Raw genomic sequence first — 12,239 nt, 5'->3', positions numbered from 1 at the left:
TTTCAGATGAGGCAGGTGCTTGAGGTCTCCACACGTGTGGAGACCTAAAATTTAGGCCACTTAGTGCGGTGTCTACATATGGATTAAGCACCTGAGGACTGCATTATTAAGCAGTGTAAAGAAAAATTGGGAAACCTGGGGGGAAAATTATTGAAAAGATAATTAGACAGCAAAGTTAATATTGAGGAGGAAGGAAGTTTTCATTCAACCTGCTAAGTCCACCCATTCAAATGCAAGGTAGAGTCATCAGTAAGTATTCCCCTGGAACTCAAGAAACCCTGCAGAAAAATCAGTTTTGACGTTTTCAGTATCCCTGTCATAAAACTAGGAAATAAGAAACCCCACATATAAAAAACCCCAAATACCTAAAATTATCCTTGTGTGAGAAATGGGTAATCCAGGAGCACAGGATCCTCCTACAGTGCCAGTAAGCAGGAACAGCCCTGAAACTGATGACACAAGGATAAACTTTTACTCTTTCAACTTCTTCCCTGACTGAAAGACCTCAGATTTAGAAACTCCAGGTCATGTTTATCATCTATGCTCCATGCCTCACCAAGACATGAGAAACCAATCCTGACCTTTCAATGACAGATTTGTTCCAAGCTAGTCTTGAAAGGAAGGGGCTGTCTTAATTTAGCAAAATGTTAGCTCACATGCTTTGGGAGAAAACTGCAACCTGAAATAAACATTTAGGTGCATCTTATTTAATCCTGGTGCATGCAAAATTTTGCCTTTTACATAGTCATTTCTCTTCCTCCTTCTGTCCTTCCCTGCCTTCATTTATGTCCTGATCTAGAGGGTCTGTCCTGCGTCCCACACTAGCCCCAGGAGGATGGGATCACTCTTCTGGAGGGAACGAACCTGCGGGCAATGCTGGAGAGTGAAAGCACATTAGGTCCCCACACAAACACTGGTTAAGTCCATGAGGCAGGTAGGCAGATTCTTGAAATTCAGTGGCTCAGCAGGGGAAACTGAGGCACATAAGCGACGACTGGACTTGCCTCATCCCAGCACCCTATCACCACTGGAGCCTGGAGGAGGGCAGGAGCATGGGCTGGGCAAACTGTGGTAGTGCTCACATATGGTTGCTCCTATGGACATAGCAGCTGCCAGGCAGCATATGGATAAGACATATAGGAAAGATGTCGTTCTCCATTGAAGCTCGACAGGTGGTTGGAGAAATTTCTACACAACTTTACTGGCTTGGTCCCTCCTGGAAGAGGGCGTGGGGGGAGAGGGTTTCTCCCACGACCTTCGCTACAAAGCCTGTTAGAGACATTTTACCAGCAGCCCATTTCGTTACAAATGAGGCTGCTGTCCCTTCGCCCTTCACCGCCACGGCTGCCATCGCGTTTCACAGCTGGGATGAGGCGGGATGGCCGCCGGTGCGGGGACACTCGGGGGCACTCCGCCAGCCAGGCCACTTCACCCAGCGAGGCCTGGCGGCTGCCGCACCACCACCTCCCCTCCATCCCCCTGGGCCCGGGGGCAGCCCCGGCCCCGCCAACCCCGCGGCCTCCCGCCTACCCCGGCCAAACTTTTCGGCCCAACTTTCCCGCTTCCGCCTGCCGGGAGGAAAGAGGGGGGGGAAGAGCGGCGGGGAGCGGCCCTATGGGTGCCGGCGGCCTCTTTAGGGGGTGGGTAGCGGCGAAATGAGGTCCGTCAGTGTTCTTACGGGGCGGGGAGGGACATACACACCAGGGAGGGGAGGAAGCCGCAGCGTGGCTTGCGAAGAAGGGGTTTTAGTTTGCGTTTTCTCCTCTCTCTGGCTCCTCCTCTCTTCTTCCCTCCTCCTCAGGGGGAGGGGAGGAAGGAGGCTCTGGGGCAGGAGTAGCCGGAGCCGGGAATTGTTTGGGAGTTCAGTCATCCAAAAGCCGTCTCCCGTATGGAGGGTCTGGCTTCCCGCATCCCCGCGCCTCTTCCCTCCTCCTCCTCCTCCTTCTCCTCCTCCTCTCGCCGCGCCTGAGCTCTGCGCGGCCCCCCCATCCCCAGCGGCAACCCGCAGGAAAAGCACAACCAACCCCCCCAAAACAAGTCCTCCTCCTGTCTTTCCCTCCCCCCCCCAACAGGCTTTTCCCTTCTCTTTTCCTCTCTCTTTTTTTATTTTTTTTTCTTTCTTTCTTTCTCTGTGTGTGTGTGTGCTGAATTCCCTGCAGATCCGGCCTGGAAGTTCCCAGCTCCTGGAGTTAAGCCTCTTTGTTGCTTCCCTTCGTTTGGGGCATCTTTGTTGTTTCTTCCCCCCACCCCTACCCCCCCGCCCCACCTCCACTGCCTGCTCCACTGGAGATTGCGGTGAGTGAAGCGAAGGGGGCCCAGGCCCAGCGAGGGGTCGGGAGGATGGCTGTGGCGGGCAGCGGGGCGCAGCGCTTTCCCCCTTCTCTTCAGCCGGCGACAACGCCGGCCACCAATCTTTGTGTCAAGAGTTCGGGAAGTTGGCCGTGGGGATGATGCGGGGAGAAAAGGGGGATCTGTGGAGGGACGCGGGAGAGGTGACAGGGGGAGGAGTGGAGGAGACTCCGCTGCGTTCCCTTCCAGCACGGGGCTTGTTTTTTCACTTGTGCAGGTGAGATGCGGGGGGCTTGGCCTTTTCCCTCTCCAGCTCTTGCTCCTCGGTGGGTTGGCGTTAATGGAGGGCCCAGTGCACGCACACGCATCGCCGTGCTCTGGCGCTTGCCTGAAACTTCCCCAAAAGCTTGGTCCACCTCATCGCCCCATCCTCGCCGCCAGGCAGTCGAGGAGGGACGGTGCACGGTGGGGAGAGGGGGAGAGGGAGAAGCCGTACGAAATAAACCCCAGATTCATCCCCTGTTGCTCCAGCTCTTGTCAAAAGCTGATGGGAGGCTGCAGGCGAGACCCGGCAGATGCAAAGGCATTTCGGTTCCTGCCTTGTGGAACTGCTGCTGTGTAGAAAAGCGGGGGTGGGTAATCTGCGACTAAAACTTTTGTCGTCGTCTTGTGTGACCGTAGAGTTTTTAACCCCGGTGCAGGGATGAGGAGCCATTTGGGTCAGGGGAAGTAACTTTCTGCTCGGTGGAGGGATGCTGTAGGATTTGCGCACGTCTGCCTCGCTGCTTGGACTGCAACTTTGGCAGGTCCTCTCGATGGTGACTGCAAACAGAAAATGTATTGGGGAAAACGTGGGATGCTGTATTTGTAAATGTGTCCAAACAAGACTAGTAAGTGCTCAGAAGGTACTTATACTTGCTTTGAAAAATAATAACAGACTTTTACCAACATGCCTGGCAGGCAAAAGATTTAATACAGATCTTGTATCTTTGAGCACTTCTCCAGCTAATTCTGGTACCCCAAGTGTTATTTCACTGGCATTGTAGGAAAGGCAGTTCAGGTCTATTAAAGGAGGTTTTTTGTCCGTGTTTGTTTTAAAGAAACTCTCTTGACCTCTCGGCAGCATTATGTGAGTGGAATGAATCCACACACACACAGTGTGCCCGTGCATAATTTCTGGCATATCTTAACTTACTTGTTTTTCTTAGTACCCAGTTCTCTTGATTTCTACATCACTAATGTGGTGTCTTTTTGACACGTTCATTTGCAGTCTGGCATTAAAGTTAATTTTCCCATGGGCTAACAAACTACTGTGGAAAATATTGGAAGAATGTGGGTGTTTTGTAAGTAGGATTTAATCTTAGTTTTCTTTCGAAACTAACTACCTTAGCGTGCATACATTTAGAGGAGTGTTCTTGCATATTTATGCATTATACATAGATGGGCAGAGTTTTTTTTAATAGGTTGGATATTGAGATTTATGAGGTTAGATATTGAGAGATTTCAGCCAAAACACATCCTGGGGTTGCTGCACTGATTTGTTCTGTTTATTTAGGTGACCCAAAGAAATGATGGTGGAATAACTGCAATTGCTCATGCAAGTCATTTTGGGATCTTCTGAAGTAAATAGGACAATTAGGGAGAGCTGTGAGCTCCTTGCTGGGTGCATAATATTCTTGGACAAGAAAAATGGAGTTTTGTTCCATGTACTTTTCTTAGCTCTGCCCTCTAGATACAATTACTGGGACTCATCCTGTGTGTACAATGCAGGCAAGGTCCCAGGAGGTGTTTGCTGTGGGCATTGAAGTCAGATGCAGAGCAGTCCTCTCTGCTGGTGCAGTTCCCACTGGGAAAAATGAAGTAGGTTTGGCTGAAGGGTACACAAGAGTCCTGTGCAGATTTGAAAAGCAAGGTCAATTTTCTCCCTCTGTCTTGTACACACACACACAGAAGAGCTCTCTTTGAGAGACATCCCACTACAAGTAGCTGAATCCACATAAATCTCGTCTCTGATAGGCACAAAGTAGAAATATTATAGTTGAATTCATGTGCTATAAACTGGCATGTAAGTCTTATGGGTGACTTCCCTATTGCCTGGAAAATAGTGCTTTTCTGTATCTTGAACTACACGATACCCCTGTAAGCTCAGAGTGAGAGACTCTTGAATGTTGCTAAGTGAAACTCAGTGCCTGATGTTCCCTTAGGCTGTGAGACTTATGGCTTGGAATTTTGCTCTGTTAAAAGACAGGGGAATCATTGCACAGTCTCTCTCATTCCTTGAAATTCTACTCTGTCCTCAAAACTAGCAGCAGACAAATGCTTCCAAGCCCTTAACACCAAACTAGCAGCCCTGCAGTGCTTTCAGGATGCTGGTACAGCTAGGACTAGGACCAGCAGAGTTGGTCCTTTGGGAGTCTGCTGGAGCCTCCTGCACAGCAAGGAGTGTTGCAGGTGGGGATGTGGAGTGAGCAGCCTGTTTGTCCCCGTCCTCCCTAGTGATGCAGAGGGGAAACTTCCTTTCCTGTGTTAAGAAAGATAATCTATTTAGGGCAAATTTGTATTTTTGTAGTTTCTCATTACTGTTACTGAGTCACCACACCTGACTGAAACACCAGCAAATCTACCTGCCAGTGCTTCACCACCTCTTCCTGAGTCTCATGTTCTTGGGGTCACAGAGGCTTTTATTTAAAAAAAAACCACCTCTATTACTCCTTATGCCTGGGCAGTGGGTGAGAAAAAGGGAGATGGGGCAGGAAAGACACTCTTCAGGTGGAAGTGCAGGGATTGGATATGGGGCTGTTCGAGCTGTCCTTAGCTGGGGCATGTGCTCTGTGTGAGCTTAAACAAGTTCCTCTGCTGCCCTGTGCCTTGTTGGTTTTTCCATACAGAAAACGGGGCTAAACTTGGAACCAACAGCTGTGTCAGGGCTGATACTGCCATCCATGTTGACTCATCAGCCAACCAGCACCCACCCTGATGTCTGACAGACCTGCTCTGCTGTGCCAGGCATCTCTGGGGCTGCTAGAGGGATGGAGAGGCACCTCTACACTTCTGAAATGACTCCTTTTTCCCATTGTGTGCCTTGTGAAGGGAGGGAGCAGTGACAGGGAAGAGTGTGTGGAGGGCCATGTTGGTTGTTTTAGCCCAAGTTGGCCTGAAGGTGGGTTTTTGGAGACCTGGGTCTCAGTGCAGTCACTCAGCCCACAAGAAGTTACAGCAGGAGTAGGCCAGTGTAGCTCCAGGTTAACAAAAGTTTCTTTGGCAGTGAATAACAGTGGATCAGTTGTTTTAATGACACCAAGTGTGTCGGAGGTACAAGGTGCAGTTCCCTTGGGCTTCTTTGCACTTTAGAGATGACTTTAGGTATTAATGCTAGTGTGTCAGGCACCAAGGCTTGCAAAGGTCTTGGTTTAAACAGTTACCTCCCAGGCTAAAAACTTAGCAGTGCAAAGTCTGTGCTGTGGATGGGATATCCCTCAATGAAAAAGCTCTCTTGCAAAATCTTTGGAGACTTCCTGTTTCTGGTTAGACTGAAAACATCCTGAGGGAAAAACCTACTGCTGTGTATTTTGGTGCTCCTGTGGTCAGTCTCAGTTTAAGAGATTGTTATGCATTCCCATTCCTAGGCCGCAGGAACAACTTAACGTGAAGAGTGACTAAATGAATTGCAGGTCCTTAGGTTGAACCAGGGTGAATATCATCCTGCAGATTTCTAAATGTATTTTGGGTAGTTGTTCAACAAAAGATATCACAAGTATCTTTTTTTTTCCCTCTGCTATTTGGTTTAGTTCATCTTGGCCCTGAATCACACAACATTGTTTCTGGTGCTTCCTTGGCTGAACACAGTGCTTGAGGCTGGTTGTCTGGAGGGAATGCTTGCAGGATGGGAAGCTTTGGAAATGTGCTTTGTATGCATATTTACACATAAGGGTTTTTTAAAATCTGCTCTCCACAGGAGCATGGGCTCCAGCAACACAGTTCTTTGAGCATCAGTGGGAAGCTGAGGCAAAAGGAGCATAGATGCAGTGGAAGCAAGTCAGTTGAAGAGCTCAGAAAGATACTTATTGCGGGTGAGAAAAAAAAACAAGAAACCAACAAAAACTTGATGCTTACACAGTCTCAGAGCTGCCAGAGGCAGTGCAGGGGTTTCTACATAGACAGGGATCAACAGATCCCTGCCCTGAGGATGTTGCATGCTCCTTTTATTAAAATGACCTCTCTTCTTTTCCTGCAAAAGGACAAATGTTGTGGGAGGCTCAGCTGTGCCTGGTGGGGTTGTTAGCAGAGCACCTGGCACAATGCAGACAGGGTGCCTAAGAGGGGCTCTCAGGGCTGCTGCTGTGTATTGTAGGAGCTCTTGAGTAAGAGGCAGTGCCAATTTATTTTGGCTCTGGTGGGATCGATGGAGGGAAATGTGCTTCAGGGAGCATGTGGGACGTGCTTGAGCTTCCTCGCCTTCCTCGCAGGCAGTGTGCCAGCACAGAGGTGAGAGCCAGACTTTACCCTTGCTTTATGCTCAGCTGCTCTGGGGAGGTTGCTGCCCTGTGTCCCAGACCCTTCCCTGAGCTCCTCTTCAATGTGAGGATGGTGACTGCACCCTGTGCCCTTGCAGCTTGCTGGGTGAAGTCCAAAACACACCACAGCATGTTGCCCCTATGTAAGCCCTCTGTTGTTGAGTTCACAGAGACTTTGGGCTGTGGTGTATCTATATATGTCTGTGAAAGCCAGATGGTGTTTGGAAAACCAGTCATTTTTCATTAACTTCTGTGTGTAGCGTAGGCATTAAGTCTTGCACCCCGAGCCCTGCAGCAGCAGTGACATTTTGGCTCTCTAAGGTCTGCTCTGGCAAAAAAGATTAGCCAGCAGGTCATACTCTTATACACAGACACAGTTCTGGGGCCCTGCCAAATGCAAGGATGTGTTCACTGGTTGCCGTGTCAGCGAGTCTGAACAAGCTTATGTGTCTAAACACTGTGCTCAGGCTCTTCTTTAAATCATAAGAACGGAGAAGAAAAAGTTTCTAAGATCTCTGCCAGAGCTGTGTTGTCAGCTTTCAGATGCCAGAATGAGGTTGCTTTTTATTTTTCTCTGAATTAACAAAAGGACAGGTTAGGCAAAGCCATATGGATCAGTGTTGAGCTTAGTGTGGTTAAGAAATTTTGTGGTGATATAAACCTACAGAGGTAGCCGTGGAGAAAGAAACCTCAAATGTGCATATGCTGGCTTAGAATATAGAATTATTATGCAAAATGCAGCTTCCTCTTATAACGTCACTGTAATTTATCCTGGTACTTATAGCTTAGAGCATCCACCTTGCTTGGTGATGCCCGTGTTTCAGGGCAGAGCCTGGGATTTGGGGAGAACTGGGTTGATTCCCCTCTAAACCACAGATTTCCCCCCAAGCTGGAGCGGGATGCTCTTTGCCTCAGCTCTCCACCTGCAGAACCTGCAAGTGGCACTTCCCTGCCTCCTTGTGGTGTTGAGGCCAGGTTTGCTGGCTATCAAGGGAGACCTCAGGTTTGCTGGCCCTCCAAAAACCGCCCAGATAAGGACCATGCTTGGTTTCATCAGAGAGCCTCCTGTGGCATTGGCAGCCCAATGGGAGGCTCCTGTGGTTGCCTCAGGGGACATCCACCCCTGCATGTGGGGTGGTTGTGGGCTCTGTAAGGGCTGCGTGATGCTTTTGGTTTGGAGGTTGGGCTGAGTGTTTGGCTGCAGAGAAGCTGCTCTCTGAGCATGATCCCTGGGGAGTCTAGCCTAGGTAGTAGCATTGCAGCTGCAGCAAATTTATGGCTCCAGCCAGTAGTGGTACAGAGAGGCCATTGTAATCCTATGTAGTGTACAGTCTCAACAGGCAAAGTGGCTCCTGGGTTGTTTTTTTTGTGTTTTTTTTTTTCCTCCCTCCTCCACTCCATCCCTTCACGTCTAGCTTCATGAAGTTCCTCCCCTTAAATTGCAAATTTGGCCTTATCTTCAAAGAAGCCCTTTGGTGCCAAGCTTTTAAAGGTAGGGAGGAGGTGAGAGCAAAAACATCAAATCCATTAGCAGCCCAGTTGCCAGAGAAAATGTTTTTTAAAACAAAATCTGAAACCTTAGTGTTTGAGATCCAAAGCTGAGATTGAATACAAGTATGGGCCTTGTCCCCAGAGAGTCGCGATGCTGGGAATACGCTGGCAGAGACCATGGAGCAAGGATTCTTGTGCATGCACGCACACAAATAGACAATTATTTGAAAGCCAGTAGTACTCTGGATGCTGAATAATAATTTATTTCATCTAGTGCCTTCTGTCCCAAGTTACTCCCTGAGCTCTAGTTGATGTGGAGACAGTTCTTGTCACTTCAGCCCTCCGATGGATGGCAGTCCCCTCTGGGCCAGGAAGGTGGTGCTTGCTTGCATGTTCCTTGGCCGTGGGTGGTAAAAAGGGCTAGCTGGCCCTGCTTCTTTAGAGCTTGCTGATGTCAGTGAGAGATTCCTTTGGGTCCCCTGAATGGGGATGGCAATGCAATTTTTACTTTTTTCTTCCACAGAAGAAAACTGCTTATTTAACAAACTGTCAGATTGAAGAGGGGTGGGTTTGAGTCCCAGTGTCAAGAAATGTTTTCAAAATCATGCAGGGTGGGATTTTTCAAAAACACCTGGGGTGACTTTAATGATGTGGTGGAGAGTCAATGAGACTTGTGCATTGAGAGGCCAGACATCTCTCTTCTTGCTTTTTAAGTAAGGTCACCAGCATGGCAGCTGCTCAGATTAGTCCCTGCCACCTACTCCTGCATGGAGGTAGACTCACTATTTCAAAAGTGGCTGTCAGGCACATCTTGGTTTGCAAACAAAGTGCAGCTTCTAAGCCAGCACCATCTGGTTAGAAGGAAAGCACAGAGGCCCAATTATCCATCAGTATTATGGTCTGAATCCAGTAAGGAACACTCCAGCACCAGTTCCTTCTGGGATCTTGCAGCATGACCAGACCTCAGCAGAGCTCTGGGACCTTGGCAGAATGAGGGCTTGATATCTCTACTAGTTTTTGAGTCCCTGGGGGTGCTTCCCTACCCCTCAGCTGGCCAAGCAGGGTATCTGGCTGGTAGGTGTCAGCCACTTCTGGATCCAGAGACTTGTAGGGTGAGACAGAGATTTGAGAAGCTGGAGCATGGAGGGCTCCTTGGAGATCATATGCTAGCTGCTTTCTTTCATCACTGTTTAATCACTCTCATATTGCTATTGAAGTGCGTGGGGATGGCCTGAAAGGAAAAGGTCTTTGCTTCCCAAAGGGCAAGGAGCAGAGCTTCTGGTTGCATACCAGCTTGTGCCTGAATATTTCATAATACTGCAGAGAAGGAGTCCAAGGCAGCATGACAGCTAGTTGCTTTCGAGAACCTTGCTGCTTTGGGTGCCCAATCCCTGCTCCAGACCCTGCCAGAGATGGCTGCCCAGACAGCAGAGAGAGAGGGAGAAGGTCTGGGATCATGGTCAGCTATGCTCAGTGACCATGCAGGCTATTAGCTCGATGATGGATATTGAGGAAGTGGTGGCAATACCAAAGTATGGAGCTGGAGCTGCTGGAGTCTGGATATGTGTTTGCTGACCCTGATGCCCTCTTGGCAGGGAGGTGAGTAGCCAGTCTGGGGAGGTGTTTGGGAAAAGCAGGATGGTTTACATGGCCACAGCAAGACAAGCCAGCCTTGTATCTCATAGGACAGGCACTGGTCTACTAGCAAGAGATGACTATACTTAACCTGGTACACAAATGTGTAATATAAGATGTGGAATCCTGCTGATTGCAACATGAGGCCTGCTGTCTTTTTTTGGGAGCAAGGGTACACTATTTACTTCATTATTAACGTAGCAAGTTAGGCAGGAATATACTTGCTAAAAGTACAGTTTTCAGGTTTTCCTCATGATTGCCTGAACCTCATGATTATCCTATAATTGCCTGGACAGTAGGTTTGGGGAGGAGAGAAGAGGAGCACAAAGAGAACAACATCAGGAGCAAAGTGGTGAGCTGTGTTTATCATTGTTGCTTGACCTGCACTTCACTCTTTAATTTGTCTCCCCTGGGATAGCGTTGGACATCCCTAGCCTCTGAGCCACTTCAAAGAACCACCTTTAAAAAACTTCCCAAACTAGTGACCAAGCAAACAAGCAAAACTTCCAGCAGCCACAAAAATGTGAGCATAACCCAATTTTTGCATAGTTTCAGCATTAGAAGATAAGTAGAGTTTCTTAACATTGCTGCTTTGGATGAAAGGCCTGACATGCCATCTTACCCCATCACTGTATTCCAAACCCCAAATTATTATTTGTATTTCAGTTGTGTCTACATGTTTTAGCCAAGCCTGGGACCCAGCTGTGTTAGATAACTTGTAATGCAAGATGGTTTCTGCATCCCCATTCAAAACAGCCAGGAGATAAAACCAGAGCATGGAAAAGGAACCATGTGCCTTGGAATGACTCAGGAGGTCAGGCTGGAGCTTGGTACACACCCTGTGTTGCCTGATACCCAGTCCTGTGCTCCTGCTCTTCAGAAGAAGAGGTTAAAGTCAAGGGCTTGACTCAGGGTCTGCCTTTAAGCTGAGACTTGTCCGTTGTGGAGTCTCATCTCCCTTAGCACCCAGCTTATACCAGGTAATAAGGAGTGATGTGGGTTCCCATGCTCCAGTAAGTGGTTGCCTAAATGGGGCAACAGGTGGTTTTGGTAGTACCTTGCCTCTGCAGCATGCCTTGCATCACAGTGGGCAGCCAGTCTCATGGAGCTGAGATTCCTGTCTGTCTTCAGAAGGCAGATGAGCTTAAGGTCTGCTGGGGTGGTGTGGGAGCAAAGCAAGAGTGTGTGGCTGAAGGGGAAGGAAAGGAGCCAATTATGACTTTAATTCGTAGAACCATTTTGGTTGGAAAAGACCTTTAAGATCATCAAGCCAAACCATTAACCCAGCACTGCCAAGTCCACCACTAAACCGTGTTCCTAAGCACCACATCTACATGTCTTTTAAACACCTCCAGGGATGGTGATTCAACCACCTTCCTGGGCAGCCTGTTCCAGTGTTTAATAACCTTTTCAGTGAAGAAGTTTCTTCTAATATCCAGTCTGAACAGAACTTGAGGCCATTGCCTTTTGTCCTGTTGGTTTTTACTAGGGAGAAGAGACCAACATCCACTCGCTACAGCCTCCTTTCAGGTAGCTGAAAGGGATAAGGTCTCTCCTCAGCCTCCTTTTCTACAGACAAAACAACCCCAGTTCCCTCAGCCACTCCTTGTAGGGCTTGTGCTCTAGACCTGTCACCAACTTTGTTGTCCTTCTTTGGACATGCTCCAGCATTTCAGTGTCTTTCTTGAAGTTAGGAGCCCAGAGCTGAACACAGTTCTCGAGGTGCAGCCTTGCCAGTGCCGGGTACAGGGTTATGATTGCTTCCCTGCCACACTGTTTCTGATGCAGGCCAGGATGCTCTTGGCCTTCTTGGCACACTGCTGGCTCGTGTTCAGCTGGCTGTTGATCAACACCCCCAGGTTCTTTTCCTCTGGGCAGCTTTCTAGTGACTCTTCCCCAGGCCTGTAACTTGCATGGGGTTGCTGTGACCCAAGAATAGGACCGAGCATTTGGCCTCTTACAGTTGGCCTTTTGATCCAGCCTGTCCTGATCCCTCTGTAGAGCCTTCCTACCTTCAGGCAGATCAACAATCAAAAATTCTGTCAGCTACTTTTCAGTTGTGGCATTGTGCTTCAAAAGATATCTGGGAAAGCAGAGGGCCTGTGTAATGGAAGTGTTTCGCTTGCCACATGCAATCTCAAGTAGAACATTTTCATTACATAACAAGTGTTTGCCTTCTTTCTTGAGGGGTCTAGGACCATGCTTCTCCTGTACTGGAGGCACTGGCATTCAGTGCCCAAGCCCAGGATAAACTCTTAACATGTAGTGCTAAGGCCATGTCTGTGGCTCACCCTCTGTCCCAGGTGCAAG

At 48.7% G+C, this 12,239-nt stretch overlaps 1 protein-coding gene and 1 long non-coding RNA gene across 2 annotated transcripts in view; one reads left to right on the top strand and one right to left on the bottom strand.

The window, feature by feature from the left end:
- Positions 1-701: 701 nt before the first annotated feature.
- Positions 702-1,717, bottom strand: LOC115600337. Its single transcript, XR_003988905.1, has 3 exons — positions 1,702-1,717; positions 1,083-1,269; positions 702-864 (listed from the first exon to the last, which is right to left on the bottom strand). It is a non-coding gene; the product is annotated as an uncharacterized LOC115600337 (long non-coding RNA).
- A 198-nt stretch (positions 1,718-1,915) lies between these two features.
- Positions 1,916-12,239, top strand: part of BOC (BOC cell adhesion associated, oncogene regulated) — a 57,423-nt gene continuing 47,099 nt past the window's right edge. The window contains exon 1 of the mRNA XM_030469268.1: positions 1,916-2,295. The gene's annotated coding sequence lies outside the window, so the exon portion shown is untranslated. The remainder of the gene's footprint in view (positions 2,296-12,239) is intronic.

This window comes from Calypte anna, chromosome 1, assembly GCF_003957555.1.
Source record: "Calypte anna isolate BGI_N300 chromosome 1, bCalAnn1_v1.p, whole genome shotgun sequence".
Taxonomy (NCBI): domain Eukaryota; kingdom Metazoa; phylum Chordata; class Aves; order Apodiformes; family Trochilidae; genus Calypte; species Calypte anna.
Note: the sequence above shows the minus strand (reverse complement) of the source record. Positions and strands in the feature narration are given on the sequence as shown.